The sequence below is a fragment of the Rattus norvegicus genome, chromosome 18 (genome assembly GCF_021556685.1).
Source record: "Rattus norvegicus strain SHRSP/BbbUtx chromosome 18, alternate assembly SHRSP_T2T, whole genome shotgun sequence".
Taxonomy (NCBI): domain Eukaryota; kingdom Metazoa; phylum Chordata; class Mammalia; order Rodentia; family Muridae; genus Rattus; species Rattus norvegicus.
In genome coordinates, this window is record NC_141551.1 from 32,811,631 (window position 1) to 32,821,287 (window position 9,657).

At 38.3% G+C, this 9,657-nt stretch overlaps 1 non-coding gene across 1 annotated transcript; it reads right to left on the reverse strand.

Moving 5' to 3' along the window:
* Positions 1-6,996: 6,996 nt before the first annotated feature.
* Positions 6,997-7,099, reverse strand: LOC120098435 (U6 spliceosomal RNA). Its single transcript, XR_015643218.1, has one exon. It is a non-coding gene; the product is annotated as a U6 spliceosomal RNA (small nuclear RNA).
* Between the last annotated feature and the right edge of the window lie 2,558 nt (positions 7,100-9,657).

A 9,657-nucleotide genomic window follows, 5' to 3' on the forward strand; every position in this document is an offset into this window, starting at 1 on the left:
TGTGTGTGTGTGTGTGTGTGTGTGTGTGTGAGAGAGAGAGAGAGAGAGAGAGAGAGAGAGAGAGAGAGAGAGAGATGGGAACTGGGTTCTTAGTTGTCAGGGAGGTATGCCACTCTATTACAGTTTGGAGAAAAAGGAGAGAGAGAGAGAGAGAGAGAGAGAGAGAGAGAGAGAGAGAGAGAGAGAGAGAGAGAAGGGGTGGAGAAGGGAACTGGGTTCTTAGTTGTCAGGGAGGTATGCCACTCTATTATGGCTTGGAGCAAAACAGTTTTTACCTGTATGTTACTTTAGACATTGACACATTGTACATACAGTTCAGAGTTTTAAACTTTGTCTTCTCAGTTTAAGATTTTGTAATGCAGAGATCCCTTTCCCCAACTCCATTTTTCCAGCTTGGCTTATTCCTATCACCTAAACATCCCTGTAATCATTTATTTTTGCAACTATTGTAGTGTATTAAAGAATAGCGTGTTCTGTCTTCATGTTACAGTTGAGTAAGAGATCCTTGATGTAAATAAAAGGGATTTTATTAGACCGGAGTCTTGTTTCTACTATAGGCATTTTCTAGTATAGGAAAGGCACTTTTACAAAAATGTAATAAACATACTAAATTATCCACTATATAACATAGTTGTAGTGAGAGACTCGATTGGATAAAAACATAGACTAACTTTATGCAATTGGAGACAATAATTTTACTAGCTGCTGATCTAATGGTTCAAATGATAAAAGCATATGTAAACTCATTCAGTAACTTAATATAAATCTTTATAAAGTTTTCAATTATCCACTCACTCAATACCTCCTGTGTATCCACTCCTTCCTAGGCATTCAAAATCACTGGTAAATTTTGATCTTACTTGAATGGTAAAGGAATAAAGACATATTATCCATTCTTTTAGATAATCTTTAAAAACATATTATAGGTACAATGACTCCAAAGGTACACATACCCCAGCAACAAGTCTGTGACTTCACTGTTTTATAAAGCCTTCAGTAAAGTTAAAAGCTTTGAAAAGAGAACTATCCATGCACTGATCTTTGAATCCTATCTTGGATCTTTTAAAACCTGAGAAGTTTCTTGAATACCATGAGGCAAATATGGATAAAGAAGAAGAAAGAGGTTAATTTAATTTTGCTGACTTTTAAGATGTAGGAAAGAGGTCAAGATCTAAGGAATGCAGATGGTCATGAGATAGGAGAAATATAAAATAGTAAAGTCCCCTCTGAAGCCTTGGAAGGAAATGCATAATGCTTGATCATTGATTCACAGATTCTAGCTGATTTTGGACCCACAGAAACTAAAGCCATCTGTTCTGTGGTCTTAAGCTGATAGGTGTGTAGTAATCTTTATAATATCAATATCAAATTAACAGTATTATGATAAGAATAATTCAGATTAACGAGATGGAAAGTGTTGGTATTAGTAGGATGACATCAGGAGTTAGAACATCCAAGGGAATGTTCAGAGGAGAAGCTGGTGAAAGAGCCAGTTCACAGCACTAACACCGTTGGTCACGTGAGCTCATCAAAGAACGTGAACTGAAGGCTGACTGCGAAGCAGGTGTGTGTGCTGGAGGACAGGAGTAGAAGACCAGTACTGGATAAGTCAAGGCACTGAAGAAAGTCGATGATGGGGATGCGATGGGGCATTGAGGGTCCTGGAAGAAGATTTAGATTTTATTCTTACCCTTTAGAGGGATTTTCAGAGGAGGATGTTGTCACTTTATGTGACTTCTTGAGCCCATGCCCATAGGAATTGGTTTATTAGAGTTATGAAGGATTGTGAGGATCTGCGTTTTAGCAGCTATCTCAGTTTCACTGCAAGCAGCTCATTTTATGGTGAGTGCTGCTCAAAGTCTCTACATTTTTGAGACATTTACTCTGGGTTAGATGTACATGTATCTAAACCCCTTCCTTTTCTTTTTTGACGACACTATCCACATATGTCAAAATCAAAAGTACAGAATATGTTTTTTGGGTTTTTCTCATGACATTGAGCCTAAATCAGAAGACAAGAAAAGCATTTCAGTATACATTTGTTTAATTGAATGGAGCAATAATGGTGTAATATAAATTCTAGGCCATCACTTTTCTTTGCTAAATATATGTTTATGTATAGTTTGAAGGGTGCCATGGAATTTTATATTTTCTTTTTTTTTTTTGGTTCTTTTTTTTCGGAGCTGGGGACCGAACCCAGGGCCTTGCGCTTCCTAGGTAAGCGCTCTACCACTGAACTAAATCCCCAGCCCCAGAATTTTATATTTTCATACCTTCTCATTGTGTCTTTTAGGATGATACCTTCTCACTTAACAGAAAGGATATCTTTCTTTGAGGAACATATGAATTCCTTGTTTCTGTTGGGTGGGAAAATTGCAGAATATGTGAATGGAGATGTTGGGCAAAGTAAAGTATATAACTCAAATAATGCAAAAGTATTAGCACAATTTAGGAAACTGCACCAATTCTGGTCATCATGGAATCTGAAGATATCTTCAAAAGCCCTCACAAGTTTAGAACTTTACCCCTGTGGACCAAACCATCACACCTGGCTTGACTTCTTCCTCTTCCATGATAATTCTTCAGAAAACACAGTCTCTGTATTTCTGCCTCTCTGCCTCTCTGTGTCTCTGTTTCTTTCTCTGTCTTTGTCTCTTTCTCTGTCTCTCTCTTTCTCTGTCTCTCACCCATACACACACACACACACACACACACACACACACACATATATACACACACACAGGCCCCCACATAGACAAATTTCTAAATATACCCTGCTATACATATACCCTGTTATGTCTATAGAATGTTTCTTAGATGTATGTTTTGAAGGTTGACCATTTGGTATCATATAGCCATTTGGTGTGCTCCTCCCTTGAAAAAAACTATATCTCTTATCTCTATCTTTTTTTATACTCCAGATTTTATTCTCCTCCCATTGGTCCACCCTCCAACTGTTCCACATCCCATACCTCCTCCCTGCCCCTATTTCCACAATGTTACCTCTGATGCCCCATCCCGCTAGACCTCTAAATTCCCTGGGGCCTCCAGTCTCTTGAGGGTTAGGTGCATCTTCTCTGATTTCCCCTCAGTGCAGAACTGAAGCAACCACACCCTGGTCTTCCTTCTTCCTAAGCTCCAGATGGTCTGTGGGTTGTATCCTGGGCATTGTTGAGTTTTTGGACTAATAACCACTTATCTGTGAATACATACCATGTGTGCTCTTTTGTGTCTGGCTTACCCCACTCAGGATGATATTTTCTGATTTTATCCACTTGCTTGTGAATTTCATGAAGTCATTGTTTTTAATACCTGAGTAGAATTCCATTGTGTAAATTACCACATTTTCTGTATCCATTTGTCCTTTGAAGGACATCTGGGTTCTTTCCAGCTTCTGGCTATTTTGAATAAGGATGCTATTAACATAGGGGAGCATGTGTTCTTGTTTTATGTTGGAGCATCTTTTGAGTGCATCATTTTAGTGGTATAGCTGTGTCTTCAGGTAGAACTATTTCCAATTTTCTGAGGAACCACCAGACTGATTTCCAGAGTGATTGTACCAGCTTGCAATCCTACCAACAATGGAGGAGTGTTCCACTTTCTCCACAGCTAAAAGCATTTTGAGATGGTTTCTTCTCCTTTATAATTTTAGTGTTATCCCTGAGTAGAATTTAGATGTTGTATTCTCTTTTTTAATGGTCTGCAAATTTGTGGCTATGTCTACTGTACATCATATCCATCTCTTTCAGAGATACCAATTTATAATAGCTCCTCATCATTTTTTCTAGTTTCTGTAAACAGAATGCATGCTTTTCTCAGTCTGGAGATAAACTCTGATTCATTGCTAATAAATAATTCTCTCATCAAAATATGTGCACCATACTAATAATCTGAACAAGACCACTACTTAGGCCAAAGACTTTATTCTGCTGTTGGCTGTGTTCCTTTGGAAATTAGAGGACTCACACTTTGATGACTGCATGCGATGGTGTTATCTGTGTTGGCAGATTAACATTAGATGAATTCTCCTGTCCCAGTAATTCAATAAAACAGTCTTTTCCCTTGGAAATGAGAACCTAATTAAACACATATCTCCTGCTCTGATTATCATCTTTAGTTCTAGATAGAGTCCTGTCACTTAATGTGCAAGTGGCAAGGTCACCGAACCTCAAATTGGCCATCTTTCATCTTTGAAATGAAAATAAAACATTACTAAGTTGCCTTCAAGCTATGAAATTCTGAAACTCTCTAATTGCTTAGAATTAATCATTTAATCTTTCAGTAAGCAATTAATATTAGGAAAGCCTCTGGAAAAAATAGTCTATTTTAACAAGCTAAACTCTTGTTTTAATTTGTTTCATTTTTACAAATAACATGTAAGGCAATAGATTTCTTTATGAAATATTCATGTGATTGGGGGCAGCGCTTCTTCCCTCTGCTCCTCTGTCCCATTCCTCTGCTTTCTGTCACTGCCTTGCTTGAAATCTTCTGACCTGAGTAGTCCCCTTTTTCCTGTCACAACTATTATTTTTTTAAAAAGACTTTAGTTGTTGTTGTTGTAATCACTTTTTCTTTCTTCTGTCTAACCCTTCCTATGTATGCCACCACTTTGCTTTCTCTTTCAAAATCATGGTTGTTATTTTAAACAAAATCTCAACCATTTGATTTTACCAATAAAGACTTGGGAGTCAGATGCTGGGGTGAAAGCCTGCTAGCTCAGAAAGGCAGAGAAAACACCCAGCTGGCCTTCCTCTTCAGCTGACATCCCAAAGGAAAGCTCTTCTTCATGCTGTCTCAAAACCCCTCCCAACTTATTGTCCATCCCTTCTACATCCTGTTGTCTCTTTATCTGTTCCCCTCACTTCCTCTTACTCTTTACAGTTTTCTTTATTCCCTATGCTCACTCACTGACAACTGATTGCTTGCTCATCTCTTGACTATATTTAACCCTGTTTTAAATAAACAGAAAGCTCTTTGATTAATGGTATGTGTTAGGGATGAGCCACCACACAACTTGAAATGAGGTTTTCAAGTAAGAGCATAATCTTAAGGTTCGAAGTATGATCAAATATCCTGTAATACTTCACCTTTTTCGTCTAAAGAAAAAGGAAATATTTCATCTCTAACACAGTAAAACCTTTTACAATAATGAAGCTAAGTCACATTTACAATAATGAAACTTTTTGCCAAGTTTTCCACTGAGAGACCCCGGCTTAGCAGCAGTAACGCCATTTTTGCAAGGCTGTGCTTAGATGACTGGTTCAGGGAAGGGCCAGAACACTGAGAACACGGCGGTTGCCAAACAGGATGTTTGTGGTTGAGCGCCTGGCAGCAAAAGGGGGAAATGGAGAGGTCCCACACCCTAGTGGAGGGCTGAGTCAGCCGTTATGTTCCAGGAAGGCAGCCAGGGAACTTGCCCCCGGGTTGAACCCTCGCCTCATTAGAATCCACCAATTATGTACCTGTAACCATGCATCTGCTTCTGTATGCTTGCTTCTGCTCCCCAGAACCCTATAAAAACCCCGTCCCTGGTTCTGCGTGGCGCGCCAGTCCCCCGAGTTGACTGAAGCACCCACAGATGCCTGTGTATGCTGATAATAAACCCTCCTCTGATTGCATCCAGTGGTCTCGGTCTGGTCGATGGGCTTGAGGGTCTCCTTCCCGAGGGAAGGTTCTCTCTGAGAACTTTTTTTCACCACAATGTCCAGCTTGGTTTTATTTGGCAGTTTTAGTATTAAGTATCTTGAGTTCTAAGTTCTGTAAAATCTTCCTGTTAGTCTCACATGAACACAGCAATTTGAGTGTACTGAGCAGTGTGTAGTCTGAAGCTGATCTTTGGATTGTCAACATAGTGGTAATCCTGACTACTTAGAAGACAGCCACAAACTCAAACATGTCCACTGCTTGCATAGAACCTGGTGGAGGAAGAGGCATGGGGCAGTTTTTTTCCCAGTGGTTAGCATAACCAGAATCCAGGTGGATCTGTTGCCAAAACACACTCTCCTTCCCCGGTCTCTCTCTCTCTCTCTCTCTCTCTCTCTCTCTCTCTCTCTCTCTCTCACACACACACACACACACACTCACCTCCTCCTCCTGCCCCTCCTCCTCCTCCTCCTCCTCCTCCTGGTAGACCTCAAAGATTCCTGTTAAGAATGATAGAAAACTCAAACGTTTTAAATGTTATATTCCGAAGATCTCAGGAAGGTTTGAGGACCACAATCTGTTAAGTATATTCAAGGTACAAAATCTTTGTTGCTAGTTACCTGTTTCAGACTCAAAGCTATAAGCATGTATAGAAATCTAGAAGCATTTCTAGAATTAGTATTCTCTAAGACACTAGTATCATGACAGAAAACATATATACATAATGATCATAGCTTTTGAGATAATAGTTATACCTTAAAATGTTTTAAAGAATCAAGTGAAAAGCAAAAGATTATGAGATAAATATCAATAAAATACCTTTTCCTTCCCTTTTTTTCCCATACCAGTCGACTCTTCTGATATGAGATATGAGTTTTGCATTTTCATTTCCTAAGCATGTGTGGATTTAGAGAAGGAGCCATGCTCCAACCCCAAAGCTAACTTTACTTTTTAATTGGATTGGGACCACATAAAGACCATTTGCTGCCGAGACCAGCAGGAGATGGGTGAGACAATTTGTTCAGTTTTTTCTTTCTTGGGGCATTATGTTTTGATAATCTGTCAGTTGTTTTCAAATGTTTCACTTATCCAGTGGTCTCTGGATTTCTTAGTTGGATCCTTTTATTTTCCTGGAAAGATAAAAACAAAATCTTGTCCCAACCCTAACTCTGAGGGGTTCCATTTTTGGTCAATTATACCAAAACATTTTGTAGGGCAAAATGTTTTGGCAATGTAAAATAATTATCTTTTAATTGTAATAAAAAATAAAATTTTGAAATAATATATTCATAATATATGAGGATAAATATTCTCTTTATGTAAAAATTCAAGGTTTAAGTGTATTTATTCTTTAATCACAAAGGACACTTACTTTGCGTGTCATCCTTGCGCAGGGACCATGCTAATCTTCTCTGTATCATTCCAATTTTAGTATATGTGCTGCCAAAGCGAGCACAGGACACTTACTTTGAACTTCAGTCTACTTTTTACAAACGGCTTTTAAATTTAAATCACTGTAATTCCCACATGCCTGCCTCTGTCTCTCAAGTTTTGGGATTAAACGTATGTGCCTCCCATGTGGTGGTATTAAAGTTTTGAACCACTTCATGGGAATGTAATCCTTATAAGAGTTATTTTAATAGGGTTGTCCTGTTGTAATTTGTTTCTCCATTTCCCCTTGTTTTTTAGTATTGGGGTAAACTTTCAAGTTTTTCAAATGTATAATCTATCATTCTTGCTGACTTATTCTGAATTTGTTCCCTGGCAAATTTTAACATACCAACATTAATTAAACATGATGTCAATGTGTCTGTACCTTCATTATTTTCAGAAGTTTTGTCTGTCTTACCTGTATGAACTACATGAAATTTGATGCCTTTGCTAAGTTTTACTATGTTTTGCCATTTCAATTCATATATATACACAACCGGATATATTTGCCATTTATTTACCAGTTAGTGGTTTTCTATTCTGATGATGATATAGCCATATCATTGCATATGGTCTATGAATGAGAGAAGATAGAGATTTTCCTTTTGCTTTCCTATTGATTGTCTTACAGCCCACAGAGCTGTGCTGATTTTGTGGTTCCTTCCTAGGTATTAGCCATTCTACTCCCTGGCTTTAGACTGACTCTTTCCATTAATTTTGGTTCCATCAGTGGTTGATGAACCATTGGGACACCATACGTTAGTCAAAGGTCGTGACTGTTCCATTGATCTCCACAATTCAATAGAGGAGGGGTGAGCAGATTAGGGATGGGAATTAAAGGCAAAAGGCACAGACCCCTTTGCTACCATATTCTGGTCATGAAGCAATTCAGGTAAGTATTGGTTCTACTGTAACACCTATGGCTAAGCCCGCAAAGGCCTCTGCCTTTAAACAGATCCAATCCATCATTGTGAAAGATACTCCATGACCATAGGGAAGTTGGCAATGACCTAATATAAGGTTCTTACTGCCTCCAGATTTGTTTCTCAAAGACAGAATATTTATTTTATGTATATGGAAAGCTTTTGCAATAGAAGACAAAAGGCAAATATCAGTGGACTCCTTTTTGCTTCATAAAGAGTACCCAGTTGCTAATTCACCAATAAATATGACATCCATAATTAGGGTATCATCTGGTTTAAAATTGGTCAGGGTTGCATGCACAGAGATTAGCGTAATGGTAGACACAAAAGCTGCTCTTTGTTCCTGTCCCCATTGGAAATTATCTGCCTTTCTAGTAACCCTACAGAGAGTTACAATAATTTGTAAATATGGTATGTGATTTCTCTCCTATACAAACATACCAATTAGGAGCTGTATCTGAGTTTGTTTCTGGGTGGTGGGATTGAAGGCTTGTGATATCATCACCTTGGTCACAGTAACTCTAGATTTTAGAAAACAACTAATTTATAGAGATCCACTGGGATTAAAGGCATGAGCTGACACGGCCCTGCTCAAATATTTAATTAAATTTGGAAAACAAATTTGAACTGCAGTAACCCTTAGAATATTCTTAAGACATTTAAATGTCTTAATTGTGTTTTTAATACCAAACAACAATATCCCTTTAGTTTTAGAGGAAAACTATGCGACAATCTACCATCTACCATTCTAACATGGAATTAAGATATGTGGCTTAAAAAGTAATTTTTTTTTTCATTTCATGCCAGTAAGGCAAGTGTCCCTTTGGTAAATTATCATTTGAAAATGTATTTATTTTTTATTTTTTTCATGTCTCGTCAAGTGAAAGGTATTTTTTAGTCTTTATAGGTCAGTTTCCTGTAGAAATCCTCAAACAATCTAGACTGTTACCAAGACAATAGGTTGCTCTACACAAATTGATAGCAAAGCTCAATTGTTAAAACAACACTTCATTGAACGTGGAGAGGTTGAGCTTGTGCTTGTCTAGAACCTTCTTTCTCATCTTCTAGTGTTTGGTACAGGTATTACTCTGCAGGCTGCCAAGGGAGAAATAAAAACATGAATCCAACCACAAAATCTTTGATCTGTAATACTATCTTGCCTGAAAAGCATGATAGGGCAAAGGTGGCATAAAACTTAAGAGAGTAACCAATCGAGGTCTGACTTGACTTAAGGCCCAATTTACAAGAAAGAACGTCTGCCTCACACTGATTGAATAATCAAGAACCAGAGACTAGATAACTCAGAGATATATGTTAAACAAAATTCTCCTGTAAAAAAAAAGCAATGCTAATATGATTCCTGATGATATCCTGCTATACTTATAGATCAGTTCCTTGCTCAGCCATCATCAGAGAAGCTGCCTCCTGCAGTAGATGGGGACAAACACAATGGCCAGACATTACACAGAAAAGAGAGCTTGGAACACACGGGTCTAAATGGCATGCTCCATCAAAGCCCTCCCCTCAGAGCTCAGGCAACTCTGTAGAAAATGTGTAAGAGTCAGACGGGATGGAGAACACAAGGAGAAGGCCATTTAAAACAACTGAGTAAGACTCATATAAACTCATTGAAAGATGGACGCAGCCAGCACAGGACTGG